Source organism: Canis lupus, chromosome 3 (assembly GCF_048164855.1).
Source record: "Canis lupus baileyi chromosome 3, mCanLup2.hap1, whole genome shotgun sequence".
Taxonomy (NCBI): domain Eukaryota; kingdom Metazoa; phylum Chordata; class Mammalia; order Carnivora; family Canidae; genus Canis; species Canis lupus.
The window spans coordinates 6,013,674-6,031,343 of NC_132840.1; the positions used below are offsets into that span (position 1 = coordinate 6,013,674).

The 17,670-nt window shown below is 55.5% G+C and overlaps 1 long non-coding RNA gene across 10 annotated transcripts in view; it reads right to left on the bottom strand.

The window, feature by feature from the left end:
* Positions 1-10,621: 10,621 nt before the first annotated feature.
* LOC140626361 (uncharacterized) overlaps positions 10,622-17,670 on the bottom strand; it is a 143,623-nt gene continuing 136,574 nt past the window's right edge. For 8 of the 10 annotated variants that reach the window (XR_012025556.1, XR_012025555.1, XR_012025560.1 and 5 more), the window contains 2 exons: positions 15,935-16,814; positions 12,344-12,826 (listed from right to left, as the gene is read on the bottom strand). This is a non-coding gene — a long non-coding RNA (uncharacterized lncRNA). Of the gene's footprint in view, positions 11,067-12,343; positions 12,827-15,934; positions 16,815-17,670 lie in introns of those variants that run through there. The other 2 variants (XR_012025551.1, XR_012025559.1) reach the window with 2 other exon arrangements.

Here is a 17,670-nt window from a genome sequence, read left to right on the forward strand (position 1 = left end):
GAAGGTATGGACGGACAGGAAGCCCAGCGAGGGCTGTCAGGCCCCAGGAGAACAGGAATCAGGGGGAGTGAACTCCCAGTCAAAAGGGAAGATTTCCAGCTGTGGCCCTTGAGGCCACCTGGGCAGCTACTCAGTATTTTACCCAAACCCCAGTGAAAAAAAAAAAAAAAAAAAACTACCTTTTCAAAACTGTGGATATAATTAGTCTATTCCTGCTAGGACTGAGAAAATAATTGTGCAGCATGTCCTAGGTAACAGGGACTCTCAGCAAATGTTTACAGAATAAATAAATCAACAGAGTAGGGAAAATTGGTTTGGGATTTGTCAAAAGTTCTGATTGAACTGAACTCTCTTGTCAAGACTTAAGAGATCGTTAATGGATGCAAAAATCATTATGTTTTAACTGGCTGTTACGTGCAAGGCACTCAGACGCTCGGAGACAACAGAGAAAAGAATGGACGGGCCCTGCCTTCAAACCACTTCCAGGGTAGGGTTGTGGGTAGCAACGTGCCCTTGGGTTTCACTCTCAGCTCCCCAGTTCAATAGCTGAGGATATGTTGAGTGGACAGTCCTGGAGCCTCGGTGTTCCCATCTGTGAAATGGGGCGCTAACAGTAACCACCTACAAGGCCCGTGAGATCAAAGAGATTATATTTGCAACATGCGTGGCAGGGAACAGACAGTAAACGACAGGTGCTGTTATTTTATTTTCATCAAGAAGGAGAGAAGAGGCTCCTGCTCTGATCAGTTCCCCAGCCCCAGGCAAAGTGGGAAGGGAAACCCATGGCAGCCTTCCTTAGTGAATGCACTTAGGGCTCATCCTGTCTTCTTTCTTCTTAACTTTCACCTGCAAAGACCCCACCTCCAGTAAGGTCCTACTCACAGGGGCCAAGGGTTAGGATTTGAACATCTCTTTCTGAGGGACACAGCTCAACCCCTAACAACCAGGAACACCCTTTCCTGTGGTATCTGCACAGTTCACTCACTCTTTTGCTTCATTCCAGGCTCTGCTCAAACATCACCTTCCCAGAGAGGCTTCTGGACTCACCTTACCTGAGGTGGCGCTCCTCACCCCATGCCCTCCTCGGCTTTACTTCCCTCCATAGAACCTGTCACTTCCTGCCCTGTTACATATTTTAATGTTTGTCATTGATCTCTCCCACGAGAACACAAACTCCCTGAGAGTAGGGCTTAGTCTGGCATACAGCTGGCACTCAGCAAATGTTTGTGCGATGACTGAGCCAGTGAGTGATGGCTGTCTACTTGCTCTGTTGGGGCACTGGGGGACACCCACACTACAGACAGAGAGTCTTCATTTTAGGCTGAATGTCCCCCCAAAATGTCCACATCCTAATCCCCAGAGCCTGCAAACCTCACATGGAAATAGGACTTTGCAGAGGTGGTTAAATTAAGGATCTTGGGAGAATGTCCTGGACTAGCAGGCAGGTCCAACCTGTCCACGAGAGTCTGTGTAAAGGGGAGGCAGGAGGGCCAGGGACAGAGGAGACGAGACAGGAGAAGCAGAAGCTGGAGTCTATGCCTGAAGATGGAGGAAGGGCACAGAAGCCAAGGAATGCAGGCACCTCTAGAAGCTAGAAAAAGCAAAGAAACAAAGTCTCCCCTAGAGCCTCCAGGAGGAACACAGCTCTGCCGACACCTCAGTTTCAGCCCACGGGGAGCCATGTCAGATTTCTGACCTCCAGACCTATAATAAAATAGTAATTTTCTGCTGTTTTAAGCCACTTAGTATGTGATTTGTTACAGCAGCAAGAGGAAAACTAATACTCACACCTTGTTCTAACTCCCCAGAGCAGCTCCTCCTGAGGCAGCAGGTCAGCTGGCAGCAAGGATTTGCAAGTGAAGAACTGAGGTCCAGAAAGGTCAAGGAGCTTGCCCCAGGTCACACAGTTGGGGACAGGCCAACTGACAATTTCAGCCCAATTTATCTTCCTCTGAAGTCCTTGCTTTTGCCCCAGGACCAGTGTGGAAAGTGTGCACACGTGTGCAGCTTTGCATGGCCAGTGAGACCATCTCAGCCCTGCCCCAGCTCCCAGCAGGCACCCCGAGGTCCACACAGAGACAGCCACGTAGACGGCGTTCTGCTTCTAAATGGCCTGTCCTGGCAGAAATGCATTTTGAATGATATTTGGGGACACACCTGGTCACCATACAGGCTATAGCCTGATTGTTCAGGGAGCAAGGAGAGCAACTGCTGCGATGTGCCCAGCGTCTTCAGAGGTGATATCCCACAGAGCCAACCTCCCAGAGCAGCCCCAGAGCCAGGAGGGGCTGGAACGGGGAGGGATGGACGGGAAGCCCCCAGCGCTCACGCACCACAGGGCATCCTCCTGCCGACGGCAACTCTGGGTCTCGCAACAGCCTGTGGGAGTTATTACCCCATTTTACAGATCAGGAGACAGAAACTTGAGGAAGCTGCTAAATCAAGGAGGAGATAGAACTGGGCTTTGCCTCCAGAACCTGAATGATTCAAAGACTGTTCCTTACTGGCCCCAAAACCCCCACACCCGTGACCGTGCTGATAGAGTCGAGCCTACAGAGCAGGTGTGAGCTGGGCCACTCGGCCACCCACCTGTCCGGGCCATTCCGTCACTGCCTCCGCGTGGGTCTCTAACAGCCCCCAGCCTGCTTTCCAAGACAGTCTCAAAAAGAAACTGAATCCTAGCTTCATAACCCCCCTTCTCTCTCTCTCTCTCACACACACACACTTACCGGCACACAAATGCACACACCCATATACACACATGCATACACCCTAACACATACATATTGACACTCAGAGACACACACCCACTTACACAGACACGTTCATACAAATGCACACTGACATAACCGTATGCACACACATACACACATGCCTACCCTCAAAAGTACTCACCACATGCACACCTATGCACATGTGTGTGCACACACAAGACACAAATGCAGAAACACTGAGACATATGCATGCATTTTCACCCTCACAGACTCACAGACGTACACATGTGCACATTCACTCAGACACGCACACACACATTCCCCAACACAAGCACACACACACACACACACTCACAGCTGGGCCACAGCTGCCATTCCTGCTACTCACCTGCTTGTTTATTCAGAAACATGAAACGACCCTGGCCCACTGCAGCCTCCCCTGGCAGAAAGACAGACTAATAAAATCCTCAGCTTAGCATCATCTAATCCGGCCTCCCCACCCATCGATTCCCCTCTGATGCTGCCGTCAAGCTGTCTATTTCTGCGGCATGTGCATCTGATCTTGCAGAAATCATAGGATTAGTCCCCTGGCCTTACACGCACCCTGCTCACCCCAGATGGGGTTCTCCTGGGCCTGACACCATCTCCCTGAGCCATTCTCTAGCGCAGCGGGTTCTCTCCTTTATTAGGAGGACAAGGAACAGAAGGGCCATATGCGCTAAGGTCAGGAAGGGCTCCACTACTCCCCAGCTGCAAGCATGGGCCAGATGCCCCCAGAGTCCATGGTTTCCCTTCTGCAACACGAGGATAGAGATCCCTGCCCCTGAGAACAGGGAGAAAGGATGAGGTGGAGATCTACTGGAGCCCAGACAGCAAGATAGAAAATGCCAATAAGCAAGTAGAGAAGGTTCCAGAAAAGGTATGGAGGCAGAATTAAGAGACAGGAAACACGTGGTGGCTGAATTTAATCCTGCATCTGGTCAGCTTTTCTAGAGCTGAGCACTTCCTGGGCAGTTTTGAAGACTTGTTAAAGACCCCGTTCAGGGCTCCAGTTTCAGCTACCCTGGGGTTCACTGTCACCTGTTTGCAGCACCTATTTCCAGGACCCACCAATATGAACTCAGCAAATACTCAGAAACCAGTATTTTTAAGTCAAACCATGCAAGACCTACCCTCCAACGAGGTGAAATTTTGCAGTTATGCATTCTTCATGAGATGTACAGTAACATGTTGAATCTTAAAACCAATGTTCACCATGCAACCCCTAGAGCACTTCTAGAAGGATCTGGGGCTGGAAGCAGATGGATCTGAGCTCAGAGCCCCGCTCTGCCACCTGCCTGCCAATTGAGCGGCCTTAAACAAGTTTCTTAAGCTCTCAGAACTTGCTTTTTCTCACCTATTCAAGTAGTGGGAACACCACCAGTTCCTACCTTGCAGGATCTTGAGGGGACATGCTGATGTGCCATGTGCAAAGTACCCACCAGAAGGCCTGGCACAAAGTAGGTGCTCAGAAAGGGGAGACCCTCTCCTCCCCTCTGAGCACTTACCAGCCAGTCCTGGTACAGGGTTGGGGTAAAGGCCAGACTTGAAATCAGACTCTCTCTGGCCCTGGACAGGTCACTTTGCCATGTAGTGCCTGGGTTCCCACCTACTAAGGGTTGGCTGCTCCTGGGGAAGGGAGTCCCAGCACCTCTGGTATGCCCACACTTGGGCTGAGCACCTCTAACTGTGGACAGACAGATACCCTCCGGGACAGAGACCTGGGTACTCCAGGTGGAAGTTCACTGCTCTGTTCAGGAACCATCCACTAAGGCTGCAGGTGATAGCAGGTGGCCCGATGGCCTAATGTGCAGAGCATAGGCCAGGAGGCCCCGGGGCATGGTGCTGGGCACTCCACAGGCCCTGGGATGTTTTTGCAGGCATGTCCCCCTCTGTCAGCCTGGGCCCTGGCACCAAAATGGGGCAATGGAGGTGCATTTAATGAAGGGCCTTGTATGTATCCACTTCCTAGGGCTGCAATCCATGACAATTCAGAAGTAATTCATGACCTCACAGCTCTGGACAGAGGGCAAAGCCTGAAATCGCAGTGTGGGCAGGGCCACGATCCCTCTGAAGGCTCCAGGGCTGAAGTTTCTGGGCCTCTCCAGCTACTAGCAGCAGCTGGCATCCCACTCAGCCTCTGCGGCTGCCTTCACACAGGCTCTCCCTGTGTCTCTGTGTCTTCTCCTCTGCTGTTTCTCATAAGGATTCTTGTCACTGAACTTGGGGCTCACCTGGATCATCCAGGATGATCTCACCTTGAGATCTTTAACTTAATTATATCTCCAAAGAGCCTTTTTCCAAATAAGGTCACATTCTTACGTTCCAGGGCTTAGGGCACAGACATATCTTTGGGGAGCCACTAGTCAATCCACTACAGGGCAATTTACAGAGGCGCAGGCAGGCTTCAGGCAGCCCAGCAAGGGAAGGTGGGCACCCCTAGGCCTCCAGGGGTGAGGGGAGAGGGAAGGACTGGACTGCAGAAAGCTGTGAGCTGGCTGCCTGGTTCAGCCACCACAAACTCTCAGTGCAGCAGGGAGGGAGCCGCAAAGAAACACCCAGTTCTCCCTCCTGTCCCTGGTCCCCTACAGCTGCCCCACCACTGGCCAAACTGAGCCTGAAGCCAGAAGGAGGGGGAGCCCAAGTGATGCAGCCACAGCAAGCACACAGCAGCATCAAGAACTCTCTAGAAGAGCAAACATGAATATCCTGCACACCCCAGTTTCTTGCTTCAAAGTCCTCTGGGACCAACAGTCTCCTAAACAAGCATCCTATTATAGGAGATAATAGGAGAACTTGCATTTCCTTCAAGTTGCTCAGACTTGATCCTCTTGTGCCAAACTCCTGAACCCTTTCCCATGCCCGTCCTAACTCCATAATGGTCCCTGATCCAGCGCATCTCAGGACAAGGGCAGACCCCCACCCATATCCCTGCCACACCAGACAGGGAGAGACCAAACGAATAATCTTGAGGGGTAGACAGGAGAGCCTGAGGTCCTAGGACTGAGCTGGGGTGGACCCAGCAGTATGTTCTGCATTAGAGACAGAGCAAGGAGTCTGGAGCCAGAAGAGCCCGGCCCAAGCCACCAACCAGGCCGCGTGCCGCACCCATCTCTGCCCCGCACTGGGGAGCCAGGCCATTGAGGGGCTGCCAAATGAAGTCTATGGCCTGGGACCTACCAGACAAGACTCTGCCCAGATTTGCCACCTTCTCGCCAGAGGCCAAGGCACAGAATCCCAGCCCCCGGGCCGTTATGCCAGGCCCGCTCCAGTGCATGAAAAGCAACCCTGCAAATCACTCGAGCTGCTGTTTCATCAAGTGCCATGAACAAAATATACTGCAGAAATCACACAGAGGCTCTGTGGAGGGGCCTAGCAGCCCTCCAATTACTGTCACATAACCTTCTCCAACTTGATCTCCCTTATCTTATCTATAATAGATAAATGCCCAGCCCCAGGGAAGGCAAATATTTTTAAAAGCTGAGTATAATAAACCAGCAAAGTGCCAGCTGTCAGCAGCAGGAAGCAGTACCCATTAGTGGACTCGGAGCAGTCCTCATGGCCCCCACCGAGCCCCTGGTCCAGGGAAGAGTGCTCTGGAAGTCCCTCGCTCACACTGGAGAGCCCACTCTGAGCCAGGCTGGAGGAGCAGCGGCCGTGCCTGCTGTCCTCCACTAGCGGCTCCAAGTGCGGGGGAAGACTGTGTCTGAGCTGCAAGCAGCCAGCCCAGAGAAGATGTCCTTGCCCAGAACGTCGTGGGCACAAGCCCTGCATTCTCTCTCCCTGACCTCCTGTCAGCCGCTTGGAAGGGCCCGGGCAGGCCAACCAGCAGGGAGCTTGGTTAAATCCACCCTCTCGGCGGGAGCTGCACATTCTAATTTTGCCTTGGCAGAGATGGGAACAGCTGACACACCAGGCCGTCCTGGGGGAGGGAAGCACAGAACCAGCGGCCACGGGTGGAACGCAAGAAAAGGCCGCCAATGAGCGTGCGCCACCTCCTGCCGGCCACTGAAGTACCCATTCTGCAGGCCAACGCTCAGTCACCTTCTGAGGCCATGGGGGGCCAGGCCCTTCTGTGGAGGCTGAGGGACTCCAGGAGAGAAGGGGGGCCTGCTAGAAGGGCCCCAGAGTTGAGGGGCTTCTGCCCCGGGTCCATCTGGCTCCCGATCACCACCAGGACCCTGGTGCCCTAACGGTGAGCACGGGCCTTTACAGGTAGCCCATCCGAGGTCCCTGTGAACCTTCCGCTCAGGCTCAGGGACCAAGGAAACAGCTGCCAGCAGGAGGGAAGTCACCCCCCGCTGCCCGGGCCCCACTCCTGACTCCACGTCACATTACTAACCTGTCTGAGCCTCAGTTTCCTCGTGTGCAGAAAAGAGCAGCTAATAGGACCCACCTGAGAGGGTTGGAAGTCAAATGAGAAGAACCACAGGAAGCACACATGGTAAGTGCTCACCAAATGGCAACCGTTAGTGTCATTACTACTATTTTATGACTTTCTTTTTTTTTTTTTTTAATTTTTATTTATTTATGATAGTCACAGAGAGAGAGAGAGAGACAGAGACACAGGCAGAGGGAGAAGCAGGCTCCATGCACCGGGAGCCCGATGTGAGATTCGATCCCGGGTCTCCAGGATCGCGCCCTGGGCCAAAGGCAGGCGCCAAACCGCTGCGCCACCCAGGGATCCCTATTTTATGACTTTCAAATGGGGAGCCGAGGGTGCAGGCGAGTGATACCCAACAACACGCAGCAGGAAAGTGAGTGGGAGACCCCAGCCCAGGACGCGGATCCCACCCGCCCACCCCGCCCCATCCAAAGCCTCCATGGTGCACACGGACGCAGTTCAATCACAAATCAGATGCATTTCCAGTCACCCTGGGGAGCTGTCAAGCAGCTTGCTGGACACAGCTGCGCCCAGAGCCCTCCCGCACTGGGTCACTTCAGGGAGGCTCCTGGGGCTGCGTCCCCAGCTACACGACAAGGGCGTAGAACCACACGGATGTGCCGCTCTCCGAGCAGCGACCCCGGCTCAGCCCACGCCTGGGTCCCCTCCTGTCCCACACCTCCCAGCCCCCGGGAATGGGGACGCCCTGGCCCTACTGAGTGCGGCCCTGTACTCTCTTTGCTGCTTGAGGCCAACACAAGACATGTCTAGTTGCTGGAAATTTTTAAGTCATGGAAACAAATATTTCTGGGAGAGGGTGGAACACAGGCTGTTTTCAATATGTATTTTTAGGACCCTGTACAGGCCTGAAGTCCCCCTGATTAGCTTAGAACCAAAAACACATGTGTGTCAGCTGCGCCTGGCTTAGGCGCGGGCGGGCGGCCTGGAGTGGGACGGCTCCGGTCCCCGCCCCACCGGGTCTTCCGATGTGTTGGCAAAAGCCAAAGGCTCTTCAGAACAAAAAGTCAGTCCTGGGCCCCTCCTTCAGCCCGGCTCCCATTCTTCTCTTTCTCTTGGCCTTCATTCCCGTCTGGGCGTGGGGGTGGCCGAGGGCCCTTGGGAGGCCTCCAGAGCAAGGGCATCCCGCCCCGACCGCAGCCCCAGCCCCGCCCGGCAGCTGGACACAACTGCTTCCAGATGATGTGCGCAGGCCAGGAACCGCCCCGCGCGGGCTGGAGAGCCTACCTCCCTGAGACATTCCTCTCAAACCACGTCGGGAACCGTCCAGAAAGATCAGGGTATTTGCCCGGGCTGTGCCGAGCGGCCTCAGAGCCCACACCCCGTCCCGCAGCCTGCCTCAGGCACACTCGCTGGATCTGATCCCCACGGGGGGCGGGGGGGACACTTCACCAGCTGACCCCGCCTCGCAGGAAAGCATGTGCATCCACGTCGCCTGTGCGCTCATGCCATGGCGGCGTGAGGACTGTGGCTCTGCCCAGACGGAGGCCACGAGGGCCTCGGGACCGCCCGAGGCAGCCAGACCAGAGCCACCTACACGCCTTCTCTCCCTGGAGCCCCGCCACCGTCCCGTTCAGATGTGCAGCCACTTCCAGAAAAGCCCGAGGAGCCCAGAAACATGAGGGGGCTAGAAAGCAACAGAGCCAGGGGAAAACCCAAGTCTGTGTAATTCCACAGCTAAGTCCTGGGACTGTAAGCCCAGAGGCCCTGCGGACAGATGTCTGGGGTGGGGGGAAGGCTAGTCATCCACGTGTGGGTGGGCAGAGAGGGAGCATGGGTGCTCAACCCCCCTCCCACGCACACAAGTGGGGCCCTGGCTGAGGGAGGCCAGGACTTGGGGACCTTCCACACACACACCCCACACACATGCACAAACATCCTCCCACCCCCTTCTGCTTCCTGTCCTTCAAAGCCTCCGTGGATGCTTTTGAAACTTCCTGTCTGCTTCTTTATTCTAAAGGACTCCCAGCCTTTCTGGAAGCAGACAGCATATAAATGACAACTATTAACACGTATTCATATCCCCAGACAGCACATACATGGAGACACAGATGCAGGAAGTACACAATCGCATGCATACAGTTCTCACACAGGCTGACCCACAGACACACACACACACTCCCCAGCGGGGCTGGTGTCCTGCAGGCCTGGGGGCGGGTCAGCCCACACCCCCCAGAAGGTACCAGGTATCAGTCTGAGTACAGGGTCTAGATAAAGTACAAAGTCTAGATAAAGGCGGGGGGGGGGGGGGGGAGGTGCAAGGAAAGAGACTTAGAAGGGAACAAAGAGAAGAAACAAGAGAAGGAAGGAAGAGGGGGGTGGAGGGAAGGAGGGGGAGTGAGTGCTGGATCAGGCCCCCTTTCGAACCTTAACCTCCAGGTCTGTTATCAGGCATGCAATAAATCGCCTTCTTATTAGCTGTGTGATCTTATTCAATTTAACATCTCTGAGCCTCAGCGTCTTTTTCTGTAAGAAAAAATAATAATAATACAGTAGCTGTGTCAGAAGCACAGACAGAGCACAGCGCCAGGCACGCACAAGGTACTTGGTGAAGGTGGAAGACGGACCAGACAAGGTTCCTAGACGCGCGACGAGGCCATCGGCACCCCACGCCAGGCATGTGCTCATTGCTCAGAGGATAGGAACGGCTGCTGCTTTGTGTCATCATCATCTTCATCACACGCCAGGCACTGCTCCGGGTGCCTCTGTGCCCAACTAACCGTGATCTCAACAGCCCCGCCCACAACCCTGCAAGGTATTATATCATCTGTTCGGGCGCACACGGCTAGCTGGCAAGTAACAAAGCCAGGATGTAAGAGGGGCCCCGAGCCTGACTCTTCCACAACATCACCACGGGGCGGGGCGCTTGGAGTTTAAACTGCGCTGTTAAAAATTGAATGTAAATGAGGGAATGAGTCCATACCTGCCATTTACTGAGCGCTTACTGCATGCCAAAGCCTGTGTGCAGTGTTTTTGTTCTTGAATCCTCACAATGATCTCAGGAAATAAGTGTTATCATGCTTTTTTTTTTTTTTCTAATGAGAAAACTGGAGCTCAGAATGGTGAAATAATTTGCCCAGGGTCACCAGCTAGTAAGGGAACGATCCCGACTCAAGTTGCAAGGAGGGTCCCCGGACATGAGCTCCTCACTACTCAGCTGGAGACAGACAACCTCACCTAGTGATATGGAATAGTCTCTAGGACCGATTTTTTTTTTTTTTAATATATTTGAAGTCAAAAGCAAGGTGCAGAACAGCCTGTGTAATGTGCTTTGTGCTTAAAAAGAGACAGAAGAACGCAGACACTTTCATCTGCACAGGGTACCGGGGAAGCCTGGCAGGAAGCTGGCCGTAACTGTGGCCTCCAGGAAGAGGACGGGGAGGCAGGGGTCAGGGATGGGGGACACTCTTGGTACCCTCGACATTTTTATAGACGCCTTTAAAAGTATAAATGTGTCGGCCCCATGTTCAGAAAGAAATTGTTTTTATTACTTTGTCAGCTTAATGGAAACATGGTGTTTGCGTGGGACGGAGGCTCAGGCGGGGATGGAGGTCATGCCCCTGACTGGAGCCGCCCCCCAGAGATGAGCTGTAAGGGGTGGCATGTTCACTGTGTCCACAGCCTCCAAAGAAGACTGACCGTGGCTCCAGGGCTCCTCCCGGTCAGCTCTGCTCTGGGCCCGGGACGTGGATTGCAGAGAGACGCCTGCAGACCAATGCGATGTGCCACGCTGCAGCTGGAGAAATGACGGTCTCACCCTGGGGAGTGCTCCAGAACTTTCTATGGCTCACTGCTGCCGTCCCCTGCAGGTGGGCGGCGGGAGGACCTCCGAGCAGGCTGATGCCCTTCACAGGACGGCCTTCCTCTCTGGGCCAGCTTCCCCGCCAACAGAGCAGTGAGGTTCCTCCCAGCTGCCAAGACATCAGGCCCAAGGACTCCAGTGCCCCCTCCAGCTGCAGGCCCCACAGCACCTGCCGGCTCCCCGCAGACTCCGGCCTCATGGGCTCCCGCCTCATGGGCTCCCATGTAGATCTGGCTGCAGGCACTGGGTGCCCGTTAGCCCAACCCTCCACGGGACCTTCTCACGCCTGTTTCAGAGGATCCTGACCACAGACTTTCAAGGGCCAATCCGGACGCCCCGGAGTGGGGCCCCCAGCCTACTGCGATGCAGGTGGCGGGGGCTTCGGGCAGCCCCTCTGGCCGTCCCTCGAGGGCCCCCCGCCCCTCTCTGGGCAGTGGGGCTGAAAGGGCCCCTGGCGGGGAGGCCCCTGGGGAGGGCCCCTGGGGGGGTCCAGGTGCCCGAGGGGTGTCGAGGCCGTCCAGGAAAGGGTCTGCGGCGCCGGAGGGCATCGCCTCTAAAGACCACGGCCCCAACCAGACGGCGGGGGGGGGGGGGGGGGGGGGGGGTCCAGGGCCGACCCGGAGCAGGGCAGCAGCCCAGGGCTCGCAGCGCCACCCCACGGAGGCCGCGCGACCTCGGGCGGCCCCACCTTGGCTGCGGGGGGGGGGGGGGGGGGGGGGGGGGCCGGGGTGGCGGGAGGGGGAGGGGGAGGGGGAGGGCCCCGCAGCCAGGAGGCTGCTCCGCGTGCAGCGGCTCCAGGGCCCGCGGGCGGGCAGCCGCGTGGCCACAGCGCCCTCTGCTGACCGAGGGCATCACCGCGCGCCGGGCCACTGCGCCGCCGCCAGGGACGGGGTACCCGCCCCCTCGCCCCCCTCCCCTCCCCTCCCCCCGCGTGTGCCTCCGCATGTGCCCGCGGGCACCCCGCCCTGCTTCGTGTGCACGGCAGTGACTGCCTTCCAGTGTCAGGGCAGGCGGACAGCCCGTTCCCCTCCCTCTCCCTCCACCTCCTCCCCTCCTTCCATCCTTCTCCCTCCCTCCCTCCCCCTCGATCCCTCTCCCTCTCTCCCCCCTCCCTCCTCCTCCTCCTTCTTCCTCTCTTCCTCCCTTCCTCTCCCTCTCTTTCCCCCCTCCCTCCCCTTTTTCCCCTCTCCCCTCCCCCTCTCCTTCTCTCTCCCCACTCTCCCCTCCCCCTCCCCTTCTCTCCCCCCTCCCTCTCCCACTCTCTCCCCCTCCCCCTTCTCCTCCCTTCTCTCTTTCTCCCCTCTCCCCTCCCTTCTCTCTCCCTCTCCTTCTCTCGCCCCTCTCCCCTTCCCCCTCTCCCGTTCCCTCTCCCTCTCTCTCCCTCTCCATCTCTCTCCCCTCTCTTTATATATATATATATTTTTTTTTTAAAGGACAGTAGCTGCCCACGTCTAACACACCCACACCTCCCCCAAAAGCATGGAGGCTCTCCTTGTGAAATGCTACTTCCTTTCCCAGACAGCGGCACCCAGATGTAAACCCCTGAATGCTGGTGGCCCTGACTTCCCTGACTTCTTGGACCTCAGGCAACACTCCCACAGTAGGGGTCCCATCTGAAAGCTCCCCTTTCAGGACTGAGCTCCAGGGTCCTAAAAGCACAGAACCCGCCTCCTGCCTGCCCATCCTAACGGCAAAGGCCTCACTTCCTCAGCTCCGGCTGCTGTAAGCACTTGCCCACTTGCCAGGTATGATTGTCACATCCACCTGTTATCGTCCCATAGGGATGAGGCAGCAGAGGCACAGGGAGCTCGTGGAACCGGTCCAAAGTCACACAGGTAGAGAGGAAGACAGGATTGTAATTCCTGCAGCCTTGGTTCGGAAAGGAGAATTTCAGGTATGGAGAGAAAAAAAAAAAAGAAAAGTCACTTCTCAGACTGGGCAGTGCTGGCGCGCTGGGGCCTCCAATACATGAGAGTCAGGGGTTCCTTGCTCCAAGTTCTCTGGCTCCACCACAGAGCCCGCATCAGAACCGCCCCAGGGGAGGACAGGGGAGCAGAACAAGAGGGAAGGGGCCCCTACAAGACTACGCCTGCAGACTCAACCAGAACCATCACTGAGGTCAAAAACTAACAGAGGACCCAGTTTCCCCTTGGTGGGTGAGATGGAAAGCAGGCAAGGCCTCCACAGTGACAGCTGGGCCCCAGAGCCCTGAGAGCAAGAGATGGGAAGTCTTGGGAGGGAGGAAGACAAGCTGAGGGGCCAGGGTACCACTTATACACACCACCTGTCTGATTCTTCCCTATTAACACTACCCTGGAGAAAGAGGCCAGACCGCATTGCTTTTTAAAACAAATCACTTGAGTTTTTCTGCCCTTCTCTCTAATGGGAACTCACCTACCAATTCCCCCAGAATACCCCAGAGTTGAAACAGGAACGTGTCACACTCAGATATCCTCTCCCCTTTATTATAAATAGCTGAACCGTGGTGCAAGGCATGCTGGGATCTTGGTTCTGTGGATCCAGGGGACAAGAATGTGGAACCTGGAGGAATTGAGGGCAGTGGGGGGGGGGGCTTTGATGTCTTCTTAGAACAAGCCATACTCCTCCAGCAGCCACAGGACCTCTGCACACGTGGCTTCCTCTGCCCAGACTGCTTCCCTGCCCCTCACCCTCTTTACCCACCAAATGATGGGCCTTTCTTCAGCTGCAGGAAAAATGTCACTTTCTCAAGGAAGCTTTCCTGACACGTCTCCCCTAAGTCTAGTGTAAAGTCTCTGGGCAGCAGAAGGTGCTTCTGTGGGGTTCCCAGAAGGTACAGCCTAAGACCAGGACTGGGATGCAGGTAGTTTATCTGGGATGAATCCCTTGGGAGCAGGAGTGAGGGAGGAGACAGGGAGAAAAAGATCAGCAGGGGGTCTGCTGGGGCCTCCTGAGAAGCAGTGAGAAGACCTCAGAATTGGCCCCGGAGAGGACAGGAGCATCTATCACCCAGTGCCCACATGAAGTGGATGCTGTAAGAGCAAGGTTGGTCTGAGCTGTCAGGCGAATGGGGCCACCAGCCACCGTCGCTGGGGCTGAACTCATAGCCAGCCCAGGAAGGTGAGGAGCAGGTGCTTGTCATATGCCTTGTGCCTATTTGCTGCTTTCCCTTGCCACCCCTGGTGCCCAGCATAGTGCTTGCCGGCAGAGTGTGGGGACTTAACGGGTTACCTTCTGAATTAACGGACTGAGTGACTGAATGAAAACTGTAAGACCGGCCCCCAAAAGAGATGAGCCGTCTGCTCTAGGACATTCTAAAGGTCCCCATCACTGCATCAGACAATACGATCAGCAGAGCAAAGGCAACCAACACAATGAGAGGAAATATTTGCAAATCCTGTATCCAGAACATACGAAGAACCCCTACAGCCCAACAACAAAACATCAAATAACCTGACTGAAAAATGGTCAAAGGACTGGAAAAGAGATTTCTCCAAAGATGACATACAAATCACAGACAAATATGAAAAAATGTTCGTTACTAATTACAGAAATGCAAATTGAAAGCCACATTGAGGTACCACCTCACATCCATTAGGACGGCTACTATCAGAAAGAAGGAAAAAAAAAAAACACAGAAAAGATCAAGTGTTGGCAAGAATGTTGAGAAATTGGAACTCTTATACACTATGGGAACGTAAAATGGTGCAACCACTATGGAAAACAGTATAATGGTTCCAAAAAACAAACAAAAAAAAAACATATGGTTCAGAAATCCCATTTCAGGGTAAATATTCAAAAGAATGGAAAGTAAGGCCTTGAGATATTCACACCCCCATGTTCACAGCAGCACGAGGCTTAAGAGCCACAGGTTGGAAGCAACCCGCCGACGGATGGGTAAACCAAAGGTGATGCGCACAGACACACACGGGGTAATATTCAATTCTAAAAAGGCAGGAAACCCTGTCACGGGCTACAACGTGGGGGAACCTTCGGACATGGTGCTCAGTGAGATAAGCCTGCACAAATCCACTTCTAGAGGCATCCAGGACTGTCCAATTCAGAGAGACAGAGAAGGGCAGTTGCCAGGCGCTGGGGGAGAGGGGGGAAGCTACTGTTTATGGAGTTTCAGTCTTGCAAGATGAAAACGGTCGGGAGGTCTGCTGCACACCAATGCGAACGGAGGTCACACCTACCAAACTGTATACTTGAAAATGCTCAAGACGGCAAATGTTCCGTTAGGTGCTTTTACCACAATTTAAAGAGAGAGAGAGAGAGAGAGAGAGAGAGAGATCCTTGAACTACCTTTAAACCCAGGTGAGAGCGGCTCCTGCCTGGGATCATGCCTTGGAGAGTGCACATTATACAAACATCGAAATCTTTTTCTCGTTCCTTTTGGTCTCTTAAGGAAATTCTTGGAAAACCAGTAATCAATGGACAAATGGAAAAGGGAACAAGAGCCACAATGGGCACCAGGGCAGAGAGCGCTGGGGGCACGAGACGGGCATGCGGAGGGCACCTGCTGGGGGTGCAGGGTGTGGGTGGACGCGGGGACCATGTGGGAGGATGGTTCAGCTTGAGGAGCTGGCAGGCGCTGGGGAGGCACCACGGTGGGGGGCCCGTGACGTGTCCAACACCAGGCACCCGCCCCCACGGCAGAAGCCCGAGGGCAGGAGGGCAGAGGCTGCTGGAAAGTCCGCAGAGGGTCAGGCGGAGGAAGGCTCGAGCTCAGGGAGCCACAGGGGTTTGGGGAGTAGCACAAAGGAGCAAAGGAGCTTGTGCTCCAGTGAGCACAGCCCCTGCTCCTCCCCTTCCATGAACTAAGGGAAACCCTGGAAGGCGGGTGCCCCCGGGTCTTAACTGTCTGATTGTCACTCTAGCTAGACAGTCACCCCGGCCTTGCTCAGTGTGGTAAGCAGAGGGTGGAAAAATCAATCAAACCCCGCTTCAAGTCGGGGCCTCTCCCTCCAACCCTGCGTCCCACCGCAGATCACTCACCTCCGTGCCTGGTGGGCAGGAAAGGCCACACCATCAAACTCCAGATGCCAGGGAAAGGGGACATCGCATGAGAATGATCATGGCGTCAAGGGCTCCGGCACAGCAGAGGAGGCTGTTTCAGGCCCCACTCGACTCTAGAGGCTACTTTTCGGAGAGAGAAGCGGGAGGTAGTTGAGGCCACCCCCCGACAAATCAGGCAACGGGCGACCTGCAGTGTGTGCCCAGATCACTGCAGCAACCGGGCAGGGACAGCGACAGCCAGGCCTAGACGGATGCTGTCACTAGATGTTGTACGTAAGGGGTTTTCCATCAGGAAACTGCAGATGGAGAGACACTGAATCCCTCGCAGTTGACAGGAAGGCTCTAATTCGGGGAGCCCGCCCTGCAACGCACCAGAATGTGGGAAATGGACGGTGGCCAACCAGCCCAACGCCTTCAAACGCTCCAGCTCATCTGTCCTCCTCCTGGCATCCCTCCCTTCCTGGCTCAGCTCTGCCCCTGGGGACTGCCGCCAAGCCCCCTCTCGTTTCCATTACCAACCCTTCACTCTGACCTTTGCTGTCCACTGATTCTGAATCACTCCAAGTCACCAGGGCCTTTCTTCTCTGTGACCCCAGCTGTGGCAGCCGTGGCCCAGACCTGGCTCCTGAGACACCAGCACAGGCTCTGTACCTCTAGATGAGGGGAGGCAAACGGCATAAGGAATGAAAAGCACCATCACCCTCAGCCTCCCGACGGGGACCCTAGGAGGAGGATGAGGGGCCAAACTCAGGACTGCAGAGAATCGCTGCGATATTCCACTCCCAGTCATTCAGGCAGGTCCGGGGATTACTCATTAATCTTCCCGTCATCTTCCATAGAACCCAGGTTCAGAGGGCCCCTGTGGATATTGTGACGGTGGCAGGTGTATTTGTTATCCACTGCTGCATAACACATTACCCCCTCCCCCGCCCCGCAACTCAATGACTTAAAACAACAATCAACATCGATTATCTCTCACAGTTTGTGGGTCAGGAATTCAGGAGCAAGGTAACTGGGAGTTCTGGCGTGAGGTCTCCTAAAGGTGCAGCCAGGACCTCACAGGACATCCCCCCGGCTGAAGGCCTCGGTGGGGCCAGAGGATGATCCATTCAGATGCCCGCAAGCCAGCACTAGCTGCTGGTGGGAACCTCAGCTCCTTGCCACGTGGGCCTCTCCACAGAGTTTCTCGAGCGTCCTCGTGGCACGGCCTCCCCCTAGGGAGCCACGGCAGGGCCCGCCCCGCACAGGCCACTGGAGCGCACAGGGCAGATGCTGCAACACCACACGAGCTGAACACCAGAGGTCATCCGCTGTCCCCTCCACCACGCCCTACTGGTCACACAGACCAGCCTGACTCAGTGGAGGGGCCGGAGCAGGCTGTGGGTGCCCGGGCGGAGACCGACCACCCCGGCAGCAGGGCCGAGCTAGCGAAGGGGCCCCTCCCGGGCCTGCCCAGCTAGGAGCCCCGTGGTCCCAGGCCTACCCTCTGCCTCTGGGGCATGGGTCTTGTTGGGGGAATCTGGCCAATGTTTGGGGGTTGGCAGGAGGAATAAGAGAGAGATCAGGGGCCAAGAGCACTGGGACAAGAAAGACGGAGGTGAGCTCCTGACCTGTCCTGTTTCTCCTTCCATAATTATACAGAAATGCAGCCCACAGCCCACCATCAGGGAGCCTGACGCCAGACAGGACACAGCATAGGGGGCCACCCACGGACA